This window comes from Zingiber officinale, chromosome 5B, assembly GCF_018446385.1.
Source record: "Zingiber officinale cultivar Zhangliang chromosome 5B, Zo_v1.1, whole genome shotgun sequence".
Classification (NCBI taxonomy): domain Eukaryota; kingdom Viridiplantae; phylum Streptophyta; class Magnoliopsida; order Zingiberales; family Zingiberaceae; genus Zingiber; species Zingiber officinale.
Window position 1 is genome coordinate 40,125,860 of NC_055995.1, and position 24,468 is coordinate 40,150,327.

Consider the following 24,468-nt stretch of genomic DNA (forward strand, 5'->3'; position numbering starts at 1 on the left):
TGAGCATAGAAATTTTAATTTTTATCGTAGAATTCAAACTTCAGAAGTAAAACAAGCTTTAAATGAGATGCACAATGGAAAAGCCGTTGGACCAGATGATATTCCGATTGAGGTATGGAAGTGCTTAGGGAAACAAGGCATTGAATGGCTTACAAAATTATTTAACATGATATTGAAAACGAAAAGAATGCCTGATCAATGGAGGATAAGTACTCTAGTTCCCTTATATAAGAACAAGGGAGACATACAAAATTGTGCAAACTATTGGGGTATTAAACTAATGAGTCATACTATGAAACTTTGAGAAAAAGTAATAGAAAAAAGATTAAGGAAGGAGACCACAGTGACAGAAAATCAATTTGGGTTCATGCCTGGAAGGTCGACAATAGAAGCTATACATCTCCTTAGACAATTAATTGAAAAATATCGGGAGCAAAAACAAGATCTACACATGGTATTCATTGACTTAGAAAAAGCTTATGATAGAGTCCCAAGAGAAATTATATGGAGAATTTTAGAAAAGAGAGGTGTTAGCGTAACATATATTGAACTAATTAAGGATATGTATGAGGATGTAACGACCAGAGTAAAGACTTCAGGCGGAGTAACTGAAGCATTTCCAATAAAGATAGGGTTACATCAAGGATCAGCCCTAAGTCCCTATCTTTTTACACTAATTATGGACGAACTCACTGCGCACATTCAAGACACGGTATCGTGGTGCATGTTGTTTGCAGATGATATTATTTTGATAGATGAGACACGTGAAGGAGTAAATGCTAAGCTAGAATCTTGGAGGGAAACACTAGAAGGGAAAGGTTTTAAGCTTAGTAGATTAAAGACAGAATATATGGAATTTAAGTTTAGCAATATTAGAAGTAAAGAAACAATTGTTAAGATAGGAGAGGACGAGTTGCCTGGAACTGAGAGATTTAAATATTTAGGATCATTTTTACAAAATGATGGAGGGATTGAGAGAGATGTCTTACATAGAATACAAGCAGGATGGGTGAAATGGAGGGGAGCGTCGGGTGTTTTATGTGACCGTAAAGTACCTCTTAAACTTAAAGGTAAGTTCTATAAAACCGCAGTTAGACCTTCTATGTTATATGGAGTTGAATGTTGGGCTATGACTCGAGCACATGAGCATAAGATGAGAGTTGCAGAGATGAGGATGTTAAGGTGGATGTGTGGGCATACGAAGATGGACAAAATAAGGAATGAGAGCATTAGAGAGAAAGTCGGAGTTACATCTATTCAGGACAAACTCCGAGAGACACGTTTAAGATGGTACAGACATGTACTTAGACGACCAATAAATGCTCCAGTTAGGCGATGTGAAACTCTGATAAACATGCATATCAAACGAGGAAGAGGACGACCAAAAAAGACTTGGTTAGCAACAATAAAATAAGATAAAATTTATTTAAATATAGATGATGATATAATAGGAAATAGGGCTCAATGGCGTAAAAGGATTCATACAGCCGACCCCACCTAGTGGGAAAAGGCTTGGTTGTTGTTGTTGTTGTTGTTGTATTACCGTACTAACACTGTAACTAAGCTATTTTTTTAATTGTACATGTGTTAGCTTGATCCCTAACAACATGTATGTACTGTTCTAGTCAAATTCTAGCCAACACATGTTAATTTGCTTGATCCCTAACAATCCTTATTTCTACGAATAAATAGCTAGCCAAATTCTTAAGTTTCAATAAAAGTTGCACATAGACTTAGTAGCACATAGACTTAGCACATAGACTTGCTTGTTTTCTATGCTTCTTCAGCAACTCACTTTAAAACCTCAATTGCAGGAATAGAAGGAAGCAGTGAGTGGAGGTTTTGGTCTAAGACATCGGAAGCTTAAGCTTTAAAGGTCTTTCCTTGTTACCTTTCTTATTATACTTGAATTTCACTTGTAACTTAGTTCTTTATTTATGAATGTTAAATTTAGTATATATGCATTTTAAAATTCAACAATTTGTCATAATGTTAAATTGATTTTAAGAACATCCATAATGCCAACTATAGATATGCCAACACTTGGAAATTGAAGTTAGATGAACGATAGATAATAATCACACAAACCAAAATGATAAAATGAAGAACATCCATAATGCCAACTATATGAATAGAAATTACATGTTAAATTGCCCAGGAACATCAACAAAGGACCATGAAGTATTATAGTACCATGATATATTATTGACAAATTGACTATATTGATTATGTATTTATGATAAATATTGCAATGCTTATCATCTGACAAACAAAGTTGCCCTGACTCCATATGAATCTTTCACATTTCCTGGTTCATCAAAATAGTCAAGTGGTTAATGTTTTAAGTCTCAATTATTTTGTCAAAGATGAAATCTAACCGAAGCATATCTGTAAGTTGGGGTTTTGACTAAAACATGATAAAGAACAATATTGATTTGCTCACATTTCTCTTATCATAGAGATAGAAAAAGAACTGAGATGGTGAAGAGTACTCCTCAGAGTCCATGTTATGTGCCATGGCAACAGCTCCATACACAGAAAGAGGAAGCACAGGCAGCTCTTCGTCCTATCATTACCAAATTCAAAAAGATGATCTAAGCAAGAATTGAATAACCCATTAACCAATTATCACCAATGAATCGAATTGATCGATCTATGAGAGAAATCTTTCAGCTCATGTTCTAGTGTTGTGATTTTGGTTTGAGATTCTAAACTTCGATTTGATAGCAGGAACTCCGAGGATGTTTAGTAGGCTTTTAGGAAAGCCCAAAGAGCAAACCAGCACCTTGGCAACTATCAAGAAATTATATGAGGTACTTCGATCTTCCCATCTTGTTTCCCGTTTCTTGACTACGAATCGTAAGCTAAAACTTGATTGGTTGGGCTTCGTGGATTGTGAAGCTTTTTTTATGTTTGTTTGGATACATGATGTGGAAGCCCAACTTCAACCTGTTCATGAAAAGAAAACAGTTCTGCTTTGCCTAATAGAATGGTTTAATCTGTGAATAGTATTCATAAGAGCATGAACACATGTTTTGGGCCACAAGTTTAGGGTTTTTTTTGTTGTTGTCAGAGTATCAGTGGATGATACATTTCTAATCATCACTCTATATGTTTCAGACACTTGAAATGCTCGAGAAAAAGGAGAAAGTTCTCCTTAAGAAGTCTGATGTTGAGATCGAAAAGGCAAAACAATTCACCAAAACTAAAAACAAAAGAGGTGAGATTTATCATCTGGCCGTACAAGTTTATGGTTCACTTTTTTGTCCATGACACAATATGTTTTTCAACAAAGGCGATCTAGCCAAAATACCAAATTGTTCTATCACAAATTATTTATCCTGTGTGACAAGTATTTGTCTGTGTATGAAGCTTCATACTTATGCTACGACATACACTTGTTGTCATATGTTTTAGGTTATAATTTTGTCATACTAATTAGATAGAGTAGATTGCTTTGGGTCGTATTTTTACCTTTTTTTGGTCATTTGCTTAGTATGATAAGTTTCTTTTTATCTATAATATTTGGATATCTGAACTTGTTTATTTGACATACTATATGCTCTTCTTGATTGTTCTTTGGGTAAGATTTTTTTTTTTAATTTCTATTTTATTATATATTTTACTCATCTTGAAAAAATTTTGCTATATTTTTCACATTCATGTAGATTGAAAAAATTTATGCCACCTCAGTTGACCTAGATTCTCCTTTGTATCATAGACTCGAGTTTACTTGATACTAGAATATGCAGCTAAAGGTGAACTCTACAAGGAACTACAGAATCCAAATTCTTCAGTGAGAGGCGAACTGCTACAGTGAGTTCAAATGCACCTCATTTTTTTTAGGAGAGATGATTTAGGCGTGTTTAAGATCTTGCTGGATGATTCATTGGATTCGTGGTGTTGGATATTGTCAGGTAGGTCTTGTAATTCCCTGTGGTTGACCATTTTGAAGTGGAACTGGAGGTATATTTGGAAGTCAGTGTTTAGGGTTGCTGTAGAATGATGCTTTGAATTTTTGTTATCTGGAGCTTTGATCTTTTGCTTCACTGAACTTATGCAGGAATGCAAAACATTAAGGATCCTGAGATATAATTTTCCCATGTTATCTGGAGCTTTGATCTTTTGCCATGAATTTTCCCATGTTATCAATGTAAGTAACATGATACTTTCTTATGTGATGTATTTTTTTCTTTTCTTCTATTTATTTACTTATATATATGGTTGCATCTATATATGGTTGAAATTCATGTTGACTAGTTAGCATTTTAGCTATTTTCCCCTTGAAATAAAAATTTGTTTTGATGTTATTGTATCATTGGAAATCATATAAATGAATTGATGTTACTCATCTTTATTACTGCTGAGGAATTTATTTACTTTTCATGTACTCTTAGTGATAAACAGTTATGTCATTTGGGTCGACTACTAATGAATTGAATTTCCATGTACTCTTAGTGATAAACAGTTCCTAGGAATGATAGATCTATCACTATATGATGTGGTTGAGATAATTGATGAATGTTTCTCTTTTTAAGCATTCCAATTAGTCATCTTGTTACCTGGTGCTCTTATTGCTTTTCAACTATGATTTTTAGTCTTGGTTTACTAATATATTATTTATGTGTTTTTACAGTTTACAAATCTCAAGTACTCCAGAGTTGAAATTGATGAAGTGTTGTTTGAGTGGGCTGAATGCATGCTAGATTATATTTGAAGTGCGGTTCTACCTTGATGTGTTGTTAAAAGAATGTTCTACCTTGATTCTGATATCTATTAGCTTTTGATGTAAAAAGAATGTTTGTGTATTTTATGGATACTGTTGTAAGAAGAATATTTATGTAATTTATGAATATTTGTGTATTTTATGGATATTGTTGAATGAAGAATATTTGTGTAATTTGTGAATATTTGTGTATTTTTTTGGTTATTTTTTCGGAAATCAAATTTGTACTGTTAAAAAATACTGATATTACATCGGTTTTCCACCGTTGCAAAATCGGTGTTATTAACTAATATTACATCGGTCGTATACCGCTGCCAAAACTGGTGTTATTAACATATAATATTACATCGATTTTACATCGTTGATGAAATGGTGTCGTTAAGTGATACTACACCGGTTAATAACCGATTCAAACACCGGTGTCGTTAAGTGATACTACACCGGTTTTAAACCGATGTCTAAAATGGCAAACTTTTTACATCGCCTTCATAGACATCGGTCGAAAATGTAATACACACCGATGGAAAACCGATGTCTATGAGGGTTTTTGTTGTAGTGTTGGGAGTTCTGTTTGATTTTAATAGCTTGTTTTCTTGCTTCGATTTTTGTACAGCATTAGGATGGTTTGAAATGTAAGAGTAGTAAGTGTTCCTTGTTGTCTTGCTTCCGGATTTTCCTTCATGTATAGCATTAGGATAGCTTGGAATTAAAGAGTAGTTTAAGGAATTATTCAGCATTGCATTATGTTTTGGTTCCTTGTATGTTCTAGTATATTATCATGTTCACGTATTAACTTTTGATAGCAGTAGCATTATTTTAGTAGATGACATTTCTTTTGCTTGAGCTAATTGACTTGTCTTTACAAAGGGGATTTGACTGTTCCTTTTTAGTGTTGTTGTAGCAAGATATAAGATAACGTAGTGCAGATTTTTGTTTGTTATATATGCAGATTTCTATTTAAGCTTGAAGGCAGATTCTGTTAAAGCTTATATAGTATGCAGAATTTTGTAGCATAGTATGCAGAACTTTAGTACAGTTTAGACTTCTTGGTTGTGCAGTTTAGTATTTCAATGTTAGAAATTGTTTTAAACATTTCAGTTTCTTTTTAAGAAGCATTCTTTTAGAAGTATTAACAAGTATAAGAAAGATAAAGAAAATAAAGAAAAAGGCCAAGGCCTTAAGTAGATCCCCAAAGTCAAGACTTTAGGGATTTTGGCACACAAGGTGCTTATTAAAATGCCGAGGCATTATATATCAGAAGTAATAAAAGATAACAAGTATTTTACTTTTTAAGAGGCTAGTACCCGACTTCCGAGGTTGTCGTTAAACAAATCCAGGTGTCCAATTCCGAGGTCTTGGCCCTGGTAGACCGAGGTCTGCTCTTTTAGGATTGGTGGCTCGCTACCCCAACCTATTAGGGAACGCACATAAGATGGTACTATGCATGGGCCCAAGAAGAAAGTTGATTATTATTTTAAAGTATTAAAGTATAAGTTTTCAAACAAGTGAAATAAAAGAATAAGTTTAGAACAAATAAAATACGTTTCACTTTGCTTTAAAATCAGCAAGTTTAGTTCTTTATGCTAGCATGACTGTATAGATTTGTTTTACATGTTTAGCATTTCAGTATGTTTCTTTACTAGTAGATGAGCATGAGTAGTTTTCCTGTTGAGCATTCAATTTTTAGATTTCAGTATATTCACATGCATATTCGAGTTTTGTGAGATAGATAGCGCTTACTAAGCATTTTGCTTATAGATTGCATTTCCTCTTACTGCAGATAAAGGAAAGGAAAAGCTATAGAAAAGGAAGACGGCAAGGAGGTGCAGAAGGATGTGTGATACCAGGACTATGGAAGTCTTGGGGCTAGAAAGGAGTTCTTTTAGTTTTCCTTCCTTATTGCTATGTTAATAGTAATTTGGGATCGTGTATGTTATCTTGTTGTTATTAGGACATGGTAGATGGATAGTTCTCTTCTGTTTTTGGATTATTTTTTATGTGAGTGGTGTTTGACACTTATTTAATTGCGTGGGTGTTTGATATATGTTCCAACAACCTGTGGCTGATGTATACTATATATGTATCTCAGTTTATGGTCACCGGTATAGGGGAGATGCTGTCGAAATTTTTCGGTAGAGAATCCTCGTGGTTTCGATCATACCGGTTAAGTAGAGTTAGTAGTTAAGTAGCGTCCACCTCTAGTGAGTAGTAGGGAGGTTTGGTCGTTTACTATACTAGTTAAGTAAGAATTTTATAGTAGTTAAGTAACGGTCACCCTTAGAGAGAGTAGTAGTAAGAAAGGTGGTCGTTATAGTTTATAATTCAACAGAAAAGAGTATGACTTAGATTCTGTCTTTTCGAGACCGGAATCTAGTCACGATCTCGACTTAGAGTTCCGAAATGGTTCTAAGTCGGATCAGCGCCTAAGTTCCCTTCCCGGGAACGCGTCCTCACAGTCACTCCCTTCCAGTGACTTACCTTTACTTACCTGCCAGACGTCCGGTCAGCCCTTCGACCCGTCTGGACTTCGTGCCAGCTATCCAGTCAGCCCGTCGACCTAGCTGGACTTTGTGCCAAATGTCTGGTTAGCCCTTCCACCCATTTGGACTTCGTGCCAGCTATCCGGTCGGCCCGTCGACCTAGCTGGGCTTCGTGCCAAACATCCGGTCAGCCCGTCGACATGTCTGGACTTCGCCTGCACACTCGATCAAAGTGTTAGACAACGACAAACCTAACTTAACCTAATTTGTCATTCATCAAAACCTGAGTTAGACCGTTAGTGCTAACTGCACCAACACATAAAAGGGTAGGCACGACACGTAGGTCGTATATCATATACAACACGCACAATACAAAAAATGGCGCGCAGGCCATATTATGAATTACAACACAATTTTATCCAATCAAATTTGGGGTTTTTGGGCCATGACCATCACAATATCATACATAATTCTAAATTATGTATTTTACATAAATTTCTATAATTTTACTACTGTTTTTATCAATTTTATGAGTCACAACTTCCCGGCGGTCCCGATTAGCAATTTTCGGGCGCGATCGTGAGACAATGCCCCTTGCGGGGTTAGTGGCAGCGCCCCTTCTCACGAAATGAATATCATGAGTGTCCCATCTTGATCTAACAGCGCCTTAAGTAGCTATCCCAAACAAAAATAATTTTGTTTGGGCGAGACCTTGCCGTTTTGGAAGGTTTTTCTTGGTAGATGAAGTCTACAATTGTCCAAGCACTTGTTGCTTCGCCTCTACAAGAAAAATACTCATAAAAATAGAAAAATTACAGAAACTTACAGATATGAAACCTTTTCATAATAACAAAAACAAAACATGTACAAGCTTCGCACGTGGCCCTGATACCACTGTTAGCATTTCGAGCCGCAAAAATCACTTTTTGCATTGCAGAAACCCTGATGCTAGCCACGGATCCATGCGAAAATATATATAATAATCTTGTACATATATTTCTACACTAGATCTACATGAAAAGAGCGTTACCCTTGTAGCGATACCCTTCGCTTATCCCGCTCGTCCAAAGGTTGCCGGATCTCGTAGAGTGTCAAGTAAACACTCCTCTACACGTATTCACACGGACAAAAAGGTGGAGAGAACAACTTAGAGTGTGCTAGTACCCTTGAAAAGTCTCGATAATGGAGGATAGGGAGAAGGAAGATGAGAGGAGGAAGAGGATGAATTGAATGAGCACACACTTTGTGTAACACCCCACCCTCCTCACTACTAGTCTATGAGGATGGGGCGCTACTGGACTACTAACTTATCTTAACTAACGTTGCTCACATGAAAATAACTATACTTAAAACTCTCAAAAATGTGAAACATACAATATGTAACAGCGGAAGACATAAATAACTCATCTATACATACTACTCGAGCATATGTTCACAACTAATATCAATACATGAAACTCTTTAAACATGCAATTAGTCACAGCGGAAACATGAATAACTTATTCTCTACATTCTACTCCAGCATATATACATAAACAAAACATATCAATCTGTATATACATGTTAAAAACATATCTATTAATATGAACATGCATGCAACATTAACACAACTCAATAGTGAGACTAATATGCATAGCAATTCTAATGAGAAAATTCTAAATAAATAAAGTCATTCTATGAATTAAATCATCTACATAAATAAACAATCCCAATAGTCTAAATACAAAATATCTTAATAAAATCTTTAACTAAATCCCAAGGCTTCTATTGTCCAGGCAACACACATCCATCCGCACCTCTTTGTCCCCTTCTTTTGTTATAGCTTTTCCATTCCTTTATCTGCAGTAAGAGGAAAATGCAACTATAAGAAAAATTGCTTAGTAAGCGCTATCTAACTCACAAAACTCGAATATGCATGTAACTAGAAGAAATCTAAAACTGAATGCTCAGAAAGAAATACAACTCATGCTCATCTAATATCAAAAGAAACATAGCATACTGAAATACTAAACATGTAAGCAAATCTAAACAACATGTCAGCATATAAGAAAACCAAACTTGCTGAATTTTAAACTTATGTGAAGCTTGTTTCACTTGTTTAAAATTTATACTTTAAGACTTCAAAATAATAATCAATTCTTTCTTGGGCCCAGGCGTAGTACCAAAGCGCGCTCCCTAATAGAGACTGAGGTAGCAAGCCACCAGTCCTATGAGGGTAAAGACCTTGGTCTTACCAGGGCCAAGACCTCGGAATTGGTCACCTGGATTTGTTTAACGACAACCTCGGAAATTGGGTACTAGCCTCTTCAAATAAAATAACTTTTATTTTTTAGTACTTCTAGTATATAATGCCTCGACATCTCTTCAAGCACTAGACGTGCTGCTGCTCCTCAAATGCTGGAATTTGGGATCAAAATTAAGACCTTGGTCTTCATTTACTTTTAATTACTCATAAACGTATATGTTCAAAAATCCGGAGCAAGATAAGAAGCTATTTTTACAGCAATTGACTCCAGATACAAAAATATAAAACTGAAGCCTACAACTAAGATATCAAACACTGCATGCTTATAAATAAAATCGTTCATGCATATTGAGATAACAAGTAACTTAAATCTGTATGCTTATTGGAATGGTAGCAAGGAAGCATATCTAAACCTCATGCTAGAATAAAGAAACTCAAATCTGTATACTTGAGTGAAAATAGCAAGGAAGCATATCTAAACCTCATACCAAAACTAAATTTGAATGCTTTAACAAACTAAAATTGAATACTTAAACAAACTAAAATTAAATGCCTTAACAAATCTACACCGCAGTGTTGAACATAATCTAAACTACAATGCTTAAACAAAGTAAAAACATACAGATTGGACAATTTAAAACTCAAATGCTTGAATAAAATCTTAGAATGCAACCTTCAAGCTTAACATATAACGATTGCTACTGTAAGGAAATTGCTACTGTAAGGAACCAAATGAAAATTGCTACTGTAAGCTTAACCTTAATTGTTCTTCATGCTATGTGCCACGGCAACAAAAGGAAACAGAAGGTTGCCAACTTCCATTCAACCCAACATGCTCACCAAGTCACAAATAACAAATCTAATGGAACTTGCTACTGTAAACTTAAAACATAATTATTCTTCTTGCTATGTGCCACGGCAACAAAAAGGAAACAGGAGATTGCTACTATTTCAGTCCACGGCAAAGAACCAAAAGGGAAATTGCTACTGTAAACTCAAACTATAACTGTTCTTCACACTATGTGCCACGGCAATAAAAAAGAAACAAAAACATAAAATTTGCTACTGGAAACCTAAAGATCATAATTGTTCTTCATGCTCATTGCCTAGAATAACAAAATCTGAATTCCAGCTACAAAGCTTGAGGTATAAAACCCACATGCTTGAACTTTACCCATCATGTTCTTTCTTTGAAAGTCACGACAGCAAACCCATCACAATGACTTTGACAGCATAATTCGAAAACAAAAACAAGAAGCTAACATGAATCTGAAACTACTCTACTGCAGGTGAGGAAGCACTTACCTTCGTGCTTGGACATACAATATGAACAAAAGACCTCTAGGGTTTCGGAGATTGCAAGTTTTCGGCTTCTTCTTCGTGCCTATAGATTCTTCTCGACGAGAGGATCGTGAGGACGGAAAGAACTCTTGGATTTGACCCTTGGTCGGCCACCGGAGATGAAACCTAGCTCCGGCTTCGTTTTCGCCCGAGCAGAGACGCCGCGCGCAGTCGGGAGAAGAGAAAAGGATTTAGGTCATGGGGAAACCTAAGTTCTCTCTTTATAACTCGGGTATCTTGTTATCTACTATTGCTTAAATTAATTTCGCCTGATATTTTCTCAGCACGGCCCGCTTGGGCACTTGGTCATCGCGCTTCGCTTAAGTCTTGGACCGAGTCGGAGGTCGCGGGTTCAAACCTCGGCCGAAACTCTTTTATACTTAATATTTTCTGTTTTCTATTACTTCTTAAGTTTATTTCGCTATATATTTAATCAGCACGGCCCTGCTGGGTTCCTGGTCATCTGAAACAACTTAAGGCTTTGCTTAACTAAAGGTCTCCGGTTCGATCCTTGGTCGAACCTCTTTATTTTTCGCAACTTCTTTCTTTTGGTAAAAATACCAAACGAACTCCAAAAATTACATAAAAATACTCTAAAAATTTCTAAAAATATCTAGAATATTTCTAAAGCGTTTCTAAATATTTTTAACCACTATTAGAACTCGTAATGAGGAAATTTGGGTTGTTACAATTGCCCATACCTTATAAAAAGTTCATCCTCGAACTTAGAATAACTCTGGATACTTCTGTCTCATGCTGTCCTCACGTTCCCAAGTAACTTCCTCGTGCTTCTGATTCTGCCAAATGACCTTTACTAGTGGTACTTCTTTGTTCCTTAGTCTCTTAACTTCTCTGTCCACTATCACCTATATCGCATCGTACCCATTAGTGGTCCTTGGAAGACCTGTTCTGGGTGTAACACTTCCTTTCACTTTCAACTGATGGTACCCAGAGCTCAAGTCTATTTTAGAGAACACTATTGTCCCCTTTAGCTGATCAAATAGATCATCTATTCTGGGAAGAGGATACTTGTCCTTAACTGTTACTTTGCTCAGTGCTCTAAAATCTATGCACATCAGCATAGATCCATCTTTCTTCTTAACGAACAACACTGGAGCTCCCTAGGGTGAATGACTAGGGTGGATGATACCCTTGTCAAGTAGCTCCTGAAGTTGTTCTTGTAACTCTTTTAGCTCAGCTGGAGACATTCGGTACGGAGCTTTTGAAATTGAACTAGTGCCAGGAACCAACTCCTCTGTTAGGAGGTAGTCCAGGTAACTCTTCTAGGAATACCTCTGGGTACTCCCAAACTACCCAAACATCCTCCGGCTTGAGTCCTTTTCGTTCTCCTGTATTCACTATGTATGCAAGAAAACCAGCATACCCTTTAGCTAACATCTGGTGAGCTGTGAGGGAAGAGAGGAACTTTTGGGTCTTCCTCTTCGCCACTCCCGTAAACTCAAAGGATGGTTCACCTTCTGGGCTGAAAAATCACTTTCCTTCTGCGGTAGTCCACTGAAGCGCTGTACTTGCTGAGGAAGTCCATACCCAGAATGACATCGAAATCTTGCATCGCAAGGGTTACTAGGTCAACTTATAGCTCTCGGTCTGAAATTTTGACTGGTACAGCCCGAAGCCACTGGTTGGACTCCATGACTTCCCCAGAAGGTAGGGTTGTCAAGAACTTGGAGTTCACGCTCTCTGTTACGACCGTGGAGGCACTAGCAGCTTCCTCTTTAGTGAGGGAGAATACTCTGGCACTGGCTGGAATTGGTGGGGCTCCCAATCTTCCTTGACTGAGCTGAGGTCCGTCCAGAGTCGCAGGCATGTAATATAGCTGAGGCTTGTTCCCGTATTGTGCTGCTTGTTGCTGAGGTGCTTTAAGCTTGTTAGGACATGCCTTAGCTAGAGGTCCTTCTTGACCACACGAATAACATCCAGTCATACCCAAAAGATAGGCTCCTGGATGCGCTCTCCCACATTTGGGACAAGGAGGGAACTTAGCCTGCTTGTCTGTAGAACCTCCCTTTTGGCTTCCTCCTGTATTCCATCTCTTTGTCTTGTTATCTTTCCCCTTCCAGTTCTGCTTACTTGCCTGGGGCTTCTAACTCCCTGCTGTCTTGTCCTCTATCTTGACTGGCTTGAGTTGCGTTTGTTGTGCCTTGTTGCTGTTCAGATAGTGCTCAGTGACTAATGCCCTGCTGACCATCTCTTCACCAGTCTGTGACCGGTGAGTTCCACTACTCACATTAAGTGTTATTTCTGGCCTTTTAAAGTAAAATATTTTAATTACTTCTTCTTTAAATGCTTTGACATTTTAACAAACACCTTGTGTGTCAAAATCCCTAAAGTCTTGACTTTGGGATCTACTTAAGGTCTTTGCCTTTTTCTTTCTTTTCTTTATCATTCTTATACTTTTCTTAAACTCAAAATACTGATAGGGTATTTTTTCCATATGCATCTATAAGTGAAACTAACTAGGTAACACACAATCATGCATAGAATACAAAAGAAATCTGCACATAGATAATAAAGGAAAAGCATAAAAGAAAGTATAAATGCATTCTTACTTAAAGACGGCAAGGTTGGTGCTGATGTGTAATGCTGGAGAATAGGAACTCCTCTGATACCAACTTGTAACACCCCACCCTCCTCACTACTAGTCTGTGAGGATGGGGCGCTACTGGACTACTAACTTATCTTAACTAATGTTGCTCACATGAAAATAACTATACTTAAAACTCTCAAAAATATGAAACATACAATATGTAGTAGCGGACGACATAAATAACTCATCTATACAGACTACTCGAGCATATGTTCACAACTAATATCAATACATGAATCTCTTTAAACATGCAATAAGTCACAGCGGAAACATGAATAACTTATTCTCTACATTCTACTCCAGCATATATACACAAACAAAACATATCAATCTGTATATACATGTTAAAAACATATCTATTAATCTGAGCATGCGTGCAACATTAACACAACTCAATAGTGAGACTAATATGCATAGCAATTCTAATGAGAAAATTATAAATACATAAAGTCATTCTATGAATTAAATCATCTACATGAATAAACAATCCCAATAGTCTAAATACAAAATATCTTAATAAATTCTTTAACTAAATCCCAAGGCTTCTATAGTCCAGGCATCACACATCCATCCGCACCTCCTTGTCGCCTTCCTTTGCTATAGATTTTCCTTTCCTTTATCTACAGTAAGAGGAAAATGTAACTATAAGCAAAATTGCTTAGTAAGCGCTATCTAACTCACAAAACTCGAATATGCATGTAACTGGAAGAAATCTAAAACTGAATGCTCAGAAAGAAATACTACTCATGCTCATCTAATAGCAAAAGAAACATAGCATACTGAAATACTAAACATGTAAGCAAATCTAAACAACATGTCAACATATAAGAAAACCAAACTTGCTAAATTTTAAACTTATGTGAAGCTTGTTTCACTTGTTTAAAATTTATACTTTAATACTTCAAAATAATAATCAAATCTTTCTTGGGCCCAGGCGTAGTACCAAAGTGCGCTCCCTAATAGAGACTGAGGTAGCGAGCCACCAGTCCTACGAGGGTAAAGACCTTGGTCTTACCAGGGCCAAGACGTCGGAATTGGTCACCTGGATTTGTTTAACGACAATCTCGGAAGTCGGGTACTAGCCTCTTCAAATAAAATAACTTTTATCTTTTAGTACTTCTAGTATATAATGCCTCGGCATTTCTTCAAGCACTAGACGTGCTGCTGATCCTCAAATGCTGGAATTTGGGATCAAAATAAGACCTTGGTCTTCATTTACTTATAATTACTCATAAACATATATGTACAAAAATCCGGAGCAAGATAAGAAGCTATTCTTACAGCAATTGACTCCAGATACAAAAATATAAAACTGAAGCCTACAACTAAGATATCAAACACTGCATGCTTATAAATAAAATCGTTCATGCATATTGAGATAACAAGGAACTTAAATCTGTATGCTTATTGGAATGGTAGCAAGGAAGCATATCTAAATCTCATGCTAGAATAAAGAAACTCAAATCTGTATACTTGAGTGAAAATAGCAAGGAAGCATTTCTAAACCTTATACCAAAACTGAATTTGAATGCTTTAACAAACTAAAATTGAATACTTAAACAAACTAAAATTAAATGCTTTAACAAATCTACACCGCAGTGCTGAACCTAATCTAAACTACAGTGCTTAAACAAATTAAAAACATACAGATTGAACAATTTAAAACTCAAATGCTTGAATAAAATCTTAGAATGCAACCTTCAAGCTTAACATATAACGATTGCTACTGTAAGGAACCAAAAGAAAATTGCTACTGTAAGCTTAACCTTAATTGTTCTTCATGCTATGTGCCACGACAACAAAAGGAAAGAGAAGGTTGCTAGCTTCCATTCAACCTAACATGCTCACCAAGTCACAAATAACAAATCTAATGGAACTTTCGACTGTAAACTTAAAACATAATTCTTCTTCTTGTTATGTGCCACGGCAACGAAAAGGAAACAGGAGATTGCTACTGTTTCAGTCCACGATAAAGAACCAAAAGGGAAATTGCTACTGTAAACAATTGCTACTGTAAACTCAAACTATAACTGTTCTTCACACTATGTGCCACGGCAACAAAAAGGAAACAAAAACATATAATTTGCTACTGGAAACCTAAAGATCATAATTGTTCTTCATGCTCATTGCCTAGAATAACAAAGTCTGAATTCCAGCTACAAAGCTTGAGGTATAAAACCCACATGCTTGAACTTTACACATCATGTTCTTTCTTTGAAAGTCACGGCAGCAAACCCATCACAATGAGTTTCACAACATAATTCGAAAACAAAAACAAGAAGCTAACATGAATCCGAAACTACTCTACTGCAGGTGAGGAAGCACTTACCTTCGTGCTTGGACTTACAATCCAAACAAATGACCTCTAGGGTTTCAGAGATTGCAAGTTTTCGGCTTCTTCTTCGTGCCTACAGATTTTTCTCGATGAGAGGATCGTGAGGATGGAAAGAACTCTCGGATTTGACCCTTGGCCGGCCGCCGGAGACGAAACCTAGCTCTGGCTTCGTTTTCGCCGAGCAGAGACGCCACGCGCAGTCGGGAGAAGAGAAAAGATTTAGGTCATGGGGAAACCTAAGTTCTCTCTTTATTACTCGGGTATCTTGTTATCTACTATTGCTTAAATTAATTTCACCCGATATTTGCTCAGCACGGCCCGCTTGGGCGCTTGGTCATCGTGCTTCGCTTAAGTCTTGGATCGGGTCGGAGGTCGCGGGTTCGAACCTCGGCCGAAACTCTTTTATACATAATATTTCTATTTTCTATTACTGCTTAAGTTTATTTCGGTATATATTTAATCAGCACAGCCCTACTGGGTTCCTGGTCTTCCGAAACAACTTAAGGCTTTGCTTAACTAAAGGTCTCCGGTTCGATCCTCGGCCGAACTGTTGGAGTGTATACTTAAAAGTTTAGCTTTTGTACACATTTATTTTGAAATAAAGAATCACATTGGTCAAATGTTTACATTTATTTGTTAAATGTAATTGTTCAATTAATTTATATAGTAGATAACATGGAGTGTGGAGTCACACTTAGAAGATCATGTTGTCGGTTCTCTATAAATTATAAACAGTTGCTCACGACTAAGATGGAAAGGAACAAACCATCAGAATAGACGTAGTATAATTAAGTATTAGTTTATCTTGACTAATAAATTACACTGATACACTTTAAGTGTATTGAGTAGGATCATTTGAGTAAGTTCTTTTTGTACTGACTTAGTAAAAGAACTAGACCTTAGTTATTATGGAAGTGTGTGCTCTTAATCCTGATATAATAACAAGCATGTATATTTAATATTTATTTCTTTGACTTATCAAAGGGTGAGGTTTAGCTCGATAAATCAATATGCCCAATAAGTTTGGAAATGATATTACTTATAGTATGTATTGTTGATTATAGAAGGAATCTGTGTCCTAGTTATCTAGGTTGAGAATGTCCCCAAGAGGAGCTTATAAGGATTGCCATGTTAAACCCTGCAGGTGGACCTAGTCCAACATGACAATAAATTTGAGTGGTACTACTCTTGGAGCTAGATATTAATTAAATGAGTTGTCAGTAACTCACTTAATTAGTGGACATTCGTAATCTTAAACACAGGGAGACTAACACACTCAAGATAAGAAGAAGCCCATAATGTAATTTGGGATTGGTGCGGTAGTGAGGGAATAACTCTCTATTGGAATGAGTTATTATCGATGAACTTGAGTTGTGTGTTCGGGGCGAGCACGGGATACTCGAGCTCATCGGAAGGCCGAAACCAATTTCTCCTCTAGGTCCCTGTTGTAGCCTCAATAAAGCCTCAAGTCCATCCAAAGAAAAGCCTATCTTGGTGTCCAAGAAGGGGCCGGTTCATTGCTTGGTGACCAAGCAATGGCCGGTGACATATTCTCTAGAAGTGGCTGGCCCTTGCCTTGGGCAAAGGGGCCAGCCGCAATATTTAAATTAGGAAGGTTGTTTTTGAATTTTTAAATTTTCTCAGATATTTATAATTTGTAAAAAGAGAGATTTTAAAAATTTATAAAATTTTCCTAATTTAAATTAGGCCACAAGGTTTTAAAAGAGGGTTGTAAAATTTATAAAACTTTCTTTTAAAAAGAAATATTATTAGAGATGTTTTAAATTTTAATACTTTGTTTTAAATTTTAAAACTTTCCTTTTAATATCCACATTAGAAAAAAGAGAGTTTATAAAATTTTATTAGAAGTTTTCTTCTTTTAAAATTTTATAAAAATTTTTATTTCTTTCCCTTTTAATAAGTGGTCGGCCACCTTGCTTGGTGCCCAAGCAAGGGGCCGGTCAAATAATTAAATATCAACAAATAGTTGTTTAATTAATAAATCAACCTAGGATTGATTAATTAAAAGGAAAGAAAAAGAAAAAATTAAAAGGAAATAGGAATGAGTCTAATTTTTTATAAAACTCTTTCCATAATTTTCAGTTGGGAAACTAATATAAAAAGAGGGGAAGGAAAGGCCTTGAAAAACATAACAATTGATATTGTGTTGTTGGAGATCATCAAGTGGCCGGCCCGTCTCCCTCTCTTCCCTTTGCTCTATTTTGCTCCTTTGTGGTTGTGGTGGCCGAATTCTAGAGAAGGAGGAGAAGCTTTTCGGGTGATGTTCGTCTTGGAGGATTGTCGCCCACACGACGTCCAAGAGGAGGCGAGGGATACGACAGAAGATCTCGAGGTTTTTAGCATACAAGGAAGAGGTATAACTAGTATTTAATTTCCGCATCATACTAGTTAATTTTTCTTTGTATCAATATCAAATACAAGAGGCATTCGATTCTTGTTTTTTGAATTTAATTTCGATGTTGTGTTCTTTTTCTTTTTTCCTTGTGATTTGATTGTTCCTTTTGGTTAACCTAGAGTTATATAAGGAAATTAAATATTAACTTTCCTTAAAAGGCTTTGTCTAGTCGGTGGTGGTTGCTCCCATATCCAAGAAGGCCAAGTGTCTCGCCATGCAGTACTGGAAGCCAATTTTGAAAACTAATATTTAATTGAATTTATAACCTAGGTGATTTGGATCAAACGTGTTAAGTTCCGCAGGAGATCCAAATCTAAACCTAAAAGAACATATAAGTTAAACTTGGAATCAAACGTGTTAAGTTCCGCAGGATATACAAGTTTAACTTAAAAGAACACATGGTAGCTAGGAAAGGTTCAGATCACGTACAAAATTTTTGTACAGTGGAGCCATTGGGTTTTCCGAGTAGCAACCAACACGAACCTCTTTATTTTTCTCAACTTCTTTCTTTTGGTAAAAATACCAAATGAACTCCAAAAATTGCATAAAAATACTCTAAAAATTTCTAAAAATCTCTAGAATATTTCTAAAGCATTTCTAAATATTTTTAACCATTATTAGAACTCGTAATGAGGAAATTTGGATTGTTACACTTTGCTTCAATTCACCATAAAGTGGTCGGCCACTTCATTGTGTGTTATATACCTCCATGTAATACCAAGAGTCATGGCTCTTGGTCTTCCTCATGAGGTGGCACACAATGATGTAGTCATGATGATGTGAAACATCATCATTGGCCGGCCCCATGCCAAGTCACAATGAGGTGGCATATGGTCAAGTCAAACTTGACCCTTCATCTTCCCTCTCAAGTCAAGTCAAACTTGACCTTTTTATCTCCCATGGTTGATCAAATCTAACCTTTGATTCAAATCAATTTAATTTAATGAATCTCTATTCGTTGGTTTAAATTGACTCAATGAATCATAGTCTAAACTAGACTCATTTGACACATGAATCAAATTGAGTCCAACTCAATCAGTCTAATTTGGATGACTCTTAATCCAATTTGGTTCATCATATGAACCTAATCCTCTTGGTCCATCATATGAACCTAATCTTCATCTAATTGCCCTTTGAGTGTGACCCTATAGGTTCTTGTAACGTTGGCAATGCTCCTAAACCCATTTAGAAACATAAGTAATGAGCGGTATCTAGCAACACATTATTACTACCCAAGTTACAAGAATGTTGAGATCCAATATCACCTTTGTGACTACTAATTGTGACTCTCACAATATGTGACAATGTCCTTCTATCCTTGACATCTAAATTGATCAATTGAGGCATAGACTGTGTCATCCTCTAATCAATTTATGTCTTGAACTCAAAGTAGACTCACTCTAATCAAATGAGCTCAATATCTCATATTGACTCATTTGGGCATGGCCATTCACTTAGTGGTCTCACTCTATCAAAATCATGATGTCACTCTGATAACGAGTCTATCACACTCGTAAATCAAATTAACAATGTATTTCCACTGAACCCCTTACTTTCGCAATAATATTGTAGAAACGAGCCCAGGATCGAATCTCTCGAGGAACTAGCGGTCGGATGATAACCTATGATTGTACGTTATTTCTATTTTTCGGGTTTTTAATATGAAAATGGGGGGTTTAACTTGAATTTAAATCTAACAAAAGTAAAGCACGGCAATAAAGAAATTAATCTAAAGCAATAGTGAAATCTAACTAGGTGCCAATGATCAAACCATAACGCATTGTCACCCTACGTCATAATTAAACCATCAACACACTTAAACTAAATATGAAATGACGATACGCAATTAAAATCTAATCGAAGCATTGAATTAAATCGGGAATGAAATAACAAGAAGCATTTAAATTTGATTTAAACAGAAATTAAACCCTAGCTTAAAACATAAACACTAAACAATTAACCTAACATCAAATAAAACTTAAACTAATCTTCAACAAGGTAATGAAATGCTAAACTAGTTGCTAAAAACAAAAAAACATAAGTGAAATCTATTTAAGCTATAAAACAGTAACAAAATGAACTAAAAAGTAAACCAATCCATTCTCATAATTTATCTAACAAGCAACACACTCTTGCCATCACACAAGAATGCCGAAGTCGAGAACACCCAACTCCGGACCTCAATGGAGTATCTCAGCTACGTCTTAGTTCAAGGTATGCTCAACTACGCCGGCGGACCACCTCCGACGAGCTAGAACAACCCTAAACCGTATAAATGGCCCGAAATCTGAAAATCTGGTCTCAGAATCTGGATGGAGGCTGTGGTCTATGGATGGTCATCGAAAGAAGCTCAGTAATGCCGGAGGACCATCGCCGAACGTTGCTAAATTGAATCGAAGCTCAGATTTGGAGGAACACCTCCAAATCTGGCGAAAACAGAGGCTTGCCGAGATAAGAATTCCGCCGGAGAGAACACCCACCAATGGCTCCTGATGATCGGGATGAAGCTGCCAAGAAGCTCTCCACCTAGGTTGAAGCTTGAGTGAATGATCGGAGAAAGGAAAGGGGTCAGAATCCACCGGTGGCACTCGTACGACGCCAGACTGTGTGGAGGAGTCAACGAAGCCACGAAGGTACTATAGCTTCTCTTTTGAATCTGATCCAGATCTGAACGGACGGCTGAAATTGATTTGGAGCTTGATTAACAATGGAAAGTCACCTAAAATCCGATCTGGAGGTACTGATCTTCATCTAGGGTCTAGATCTACTCTCCCTTAGGTTGGATCGACCAGATCTTCACTGGATGGTTCAGATCTGTCCAATCTTTGATGAACAGTCCATAATGCTCTACAGCTTGATCTTCTCGTTTGAACTCCGATTCGAGCACAATTTCGGTTCGAATAGATCCAAATCCAAGATCCTTTGATGCCTACAAAATAAAAATCAAATATTAGCATCAAATAGCACCAAAAATAAGATAATTTGCAATTAAGCCCAAAATAAAGACAATGCACGAAATGTGATGTAACCATGATTTAAACCTATGAAATCAACATCAAACCATACATATATGAATCAAAATAATACAGTAAAATCATGGTTATCAAATCCCCCACACTTAGTCTTGAACGTCCCGTGCAAGTAAAGAAAACTAAAAATCATCTCCACAGAAAATTCCCTAGCAATACCTAGAAGATAGTAAAAAGAATTTAACTAAGACCATCTAAAGATCACTAACAATCATGAATACAATTCAAACAATAATCAGTAGGTATGGTAGTTTCAATCCAATTGAAAAAATTAAGCAAGTTGCAATCTCACAAGGTATTTACCTATTCTATCTCTCACACTCAAAAATGCATATAAGTGGATCTCACTCAATGCAACTCACAACATTTCACTACCATAAGCTTGCTTATTTTCTAATTCTCCACCACTATAAATATAGCATACATGAATCAAAAGGATTTTTCAACAAGAATTGAAATGGAATCAAAAAGAATAATTAAAGTGGATGAAATAGGCAAAAGAAAAGGCATTAATGAAGAAAATTGAGAAGATAAGAGTATTGGAGGAATATACTTGATGAGTTTACCATTTTGATGTGAAAAGATATGAATACCATTTGTCATTACCAATTCAAAGTATCAAGCTAACCTCCCCTTCAATTTGATGGAAATCCAAGATTCTTGACACTCAACTCCACACTTCATACACTTTTGTTTTGTCACTGTTTTTCCTTTCTTCTTCACTGTTTTTGCACTTCAATTTCAGAATTTTGAAACTAAAATAATCTCACATCAACTTAAAGAAGAACCCTCCTCGCCCACACTTAAAATATTGACCGTCTCGGACAATGAAACATATCATGCCATCCAAATGCTTGATATACCTCGAACTACTGTTTCCCACTTATTCTGCAGGTTGACAATTCTGCTAGGCTCAGTTGCAAGAACTCCATTTTACACCCAAAAATCAATTTCAGAACTAGCACTGAATTCTACATTTCTGGTTTTACTGGACTGGTACTATTCAGAACTCAAGTGACCAAGCAATTCGATTCAAAACCATAATCCAGCAGGAACTCAGATCATTGCAACTATCAAAGAATAAGAATTTCAGCAACTTGCATATCCAGATTGTGCAGAAATCACACTGTCTTAGAACCGAAATTTCAAGATAACTTCTACTTAAATCATATAGAATTTTATTTACCAAAGAATAACAATCAATATTAGTCTAACAATTCATTTCCAAATTAATTCAATCCAATCCAAGTTGATACATCATAGTATCAGAAATCTGAAATCTGTTGAAATTTAATCTGTTTCCAAATTAATCTGTTGAACATGTTCAACTGAATTGAGCAGAATTCACAGAATTGCAGCATAAAATTCAGATTCTGCAACTTTTCCAATCAGCAACTACTTCCTGTTTTTCAGTCAAACAGATTTGACCTTTTCACATACTCAGCTCCAGAATATGGCTCTAGGGTCTATTTTCACGGATTTTGCAAGTTCTGTAAAAATCTGTTCTTTAGTGTCTGTCACGCTCCGTAAGTGTATGGAAATGTCGTAAGTAATATAAAAGATTATCGTATCCACAGGGACTTGAATAAGCACTAGAAATGTCTCAATGCGAATTAGCTAAACAACTATCCAATCGTTTCAAATGCAAAGTGAAGGTAAACAAATCTAATATTATAGATCAACAAACAAGAGTTTAGTGTTTTGGGTTATGATAAGGGAGATTCTAGGAGTCTCGGTTTCTTTGTAATATTTCTTGAATGTAAATGGTTCACCAATTCTTATCCCTCAATTGCCAAACACTTGTAGAAAGTTGTCGGTTCTCTCTTGCAATAGATAACCGGCTAAGGTCTGAGAAATGTATCTAAATATGATCAATTAGACGTGAACCTACGTTGTCCTTACACAAAAGCGCACCTATTACTATGCCTTCCTCGGATATCAACATAGAAGCCCACAACTTATTAATCTATCAAGATACAAGAAACTAATCACAAAATCCATCCTACTCTCTTGAATATTCCTATTTCCTCTTCAAGATTATCTCTCAAACGTCCTTACACGGGCTTGCACCTGTCACGTGGATCCCTCGGATGATCGAGTGAGAGTTTATCTTTACAAAGTCCACAAGAAATCCAAACAATCAATCAAGAATGAGAATTAAGCACAAACCACCATTAATCATTCAAGATCTAATTGATACAAGCAAGACAATGTCATTGAAACAAGAAAATGGCAAATCCATAAGAGATTACATCTATCCATCATACAAATACTCCCTTAATCCTAGAATACAAGATCTACTCCATGAATCGAGGAAGAATATCCGAAGAAACGAAGATTACAAGCATTTCTTAAATCCCCAATCCAAGAAACCAAGAAAAGGGGGAAAGAGAAAACTTATCTACGAAGAAGCCTCGTCTTCGGATCCAATCCTCGCTCCGGAGTCGAAATCGTCAAGAACTCCCTTAGAATCACCTAGAAATCCTCCCAAGAATGGGAGAAAACCACCAAATCTTGCCTTCTCCCAAAGGGGGAGAGATCCCCTTTTAATTCATGAAGGAGGGTTTAAATAGAGGAGGGAATCGGGCGCCACACGACCCCGTGACACGACCGTTTGAGATTCACACGGCCATGTCTAGTTCCTTCTCTGCCAAAGCTGCACGACCGTGTGACTCACACGGCCAGGACCCTTCTGCTCTCTGGAAATGCTACACGGCCGTGTGGTGCACTCGGCCACCTTTCTGGAAACCTCACACGAAAGTGTAGATCCACACGACCATGTAAGGCTTCTGCTCTGGTTGACTTCAAATCTTGACACGGCCGTGTGAAGTTCACACGGCCATGTCATCTTCCTCTTCTATTGGTGCCAAACTCCACACGGCCCGAGCTCCATCCCAGTGCATGGCCTGGTGCTTTCTCCCTTTGTTTCCTCCAAGGCTTGCCCAAAGATGTAGATTCTTCAACAAATCGACTCCTGTGTACAGAAAATACACAAAAAAGCAGATCTCCGAACCAAAAGAGTAAATATGCTAAAAGGAAAGCTGGAAGTATAAAAATGCATAGATCAAGCATGCTCAAAGTATGTAAATGTGCGTAAAAACATGCATAAAAGAGTATATAATCTACGCACATCACACCCCCAGACTTAAACCTTTGCTTGTCCTCAAGCAAAACGTCGCAGTCTAAATTCATATGTTCTACAACACATTCATAAAACCTAGTGCACTTTCCTAACTCTATCAAAAAGTTTCATTAACAAGCATGATCATGGAAACAAGTAAAGTATGG

At 36.7% G+C, this 24,468-nt stretch overlaps 1 long non-coding RNA gene across 2 annotated transcripts; it reads left to right on the forward strand.

Annotated features, from left to right (window-relative positions):
• Positions 1-1,625: 1,625 nt before the first annotated feature.
• On the forward strand, positions 1,626-3,775 carry LOC121987366. 2 transcript variants are annotated; one of them, XR_006113529.1, is made up of 4 exons: positions 1,626-1,876; positions 2,731-2,813; positions 3,121-3,220; positions 3,722-3,775. It is a non-coding gene; the product is annotated as an uncharacterized LOC121987366 (long non-coding RNA). The 2 variants fall into 2 exon arrangements; XR_006113528.1 differs by lacking the exon at positions 1,626-1,876 and having other exon boundaries at positions 2,686-2,813.
• The last annotated feature ends 20,693 nt before the right edge of the window (positions 3,776-24,468 follow it).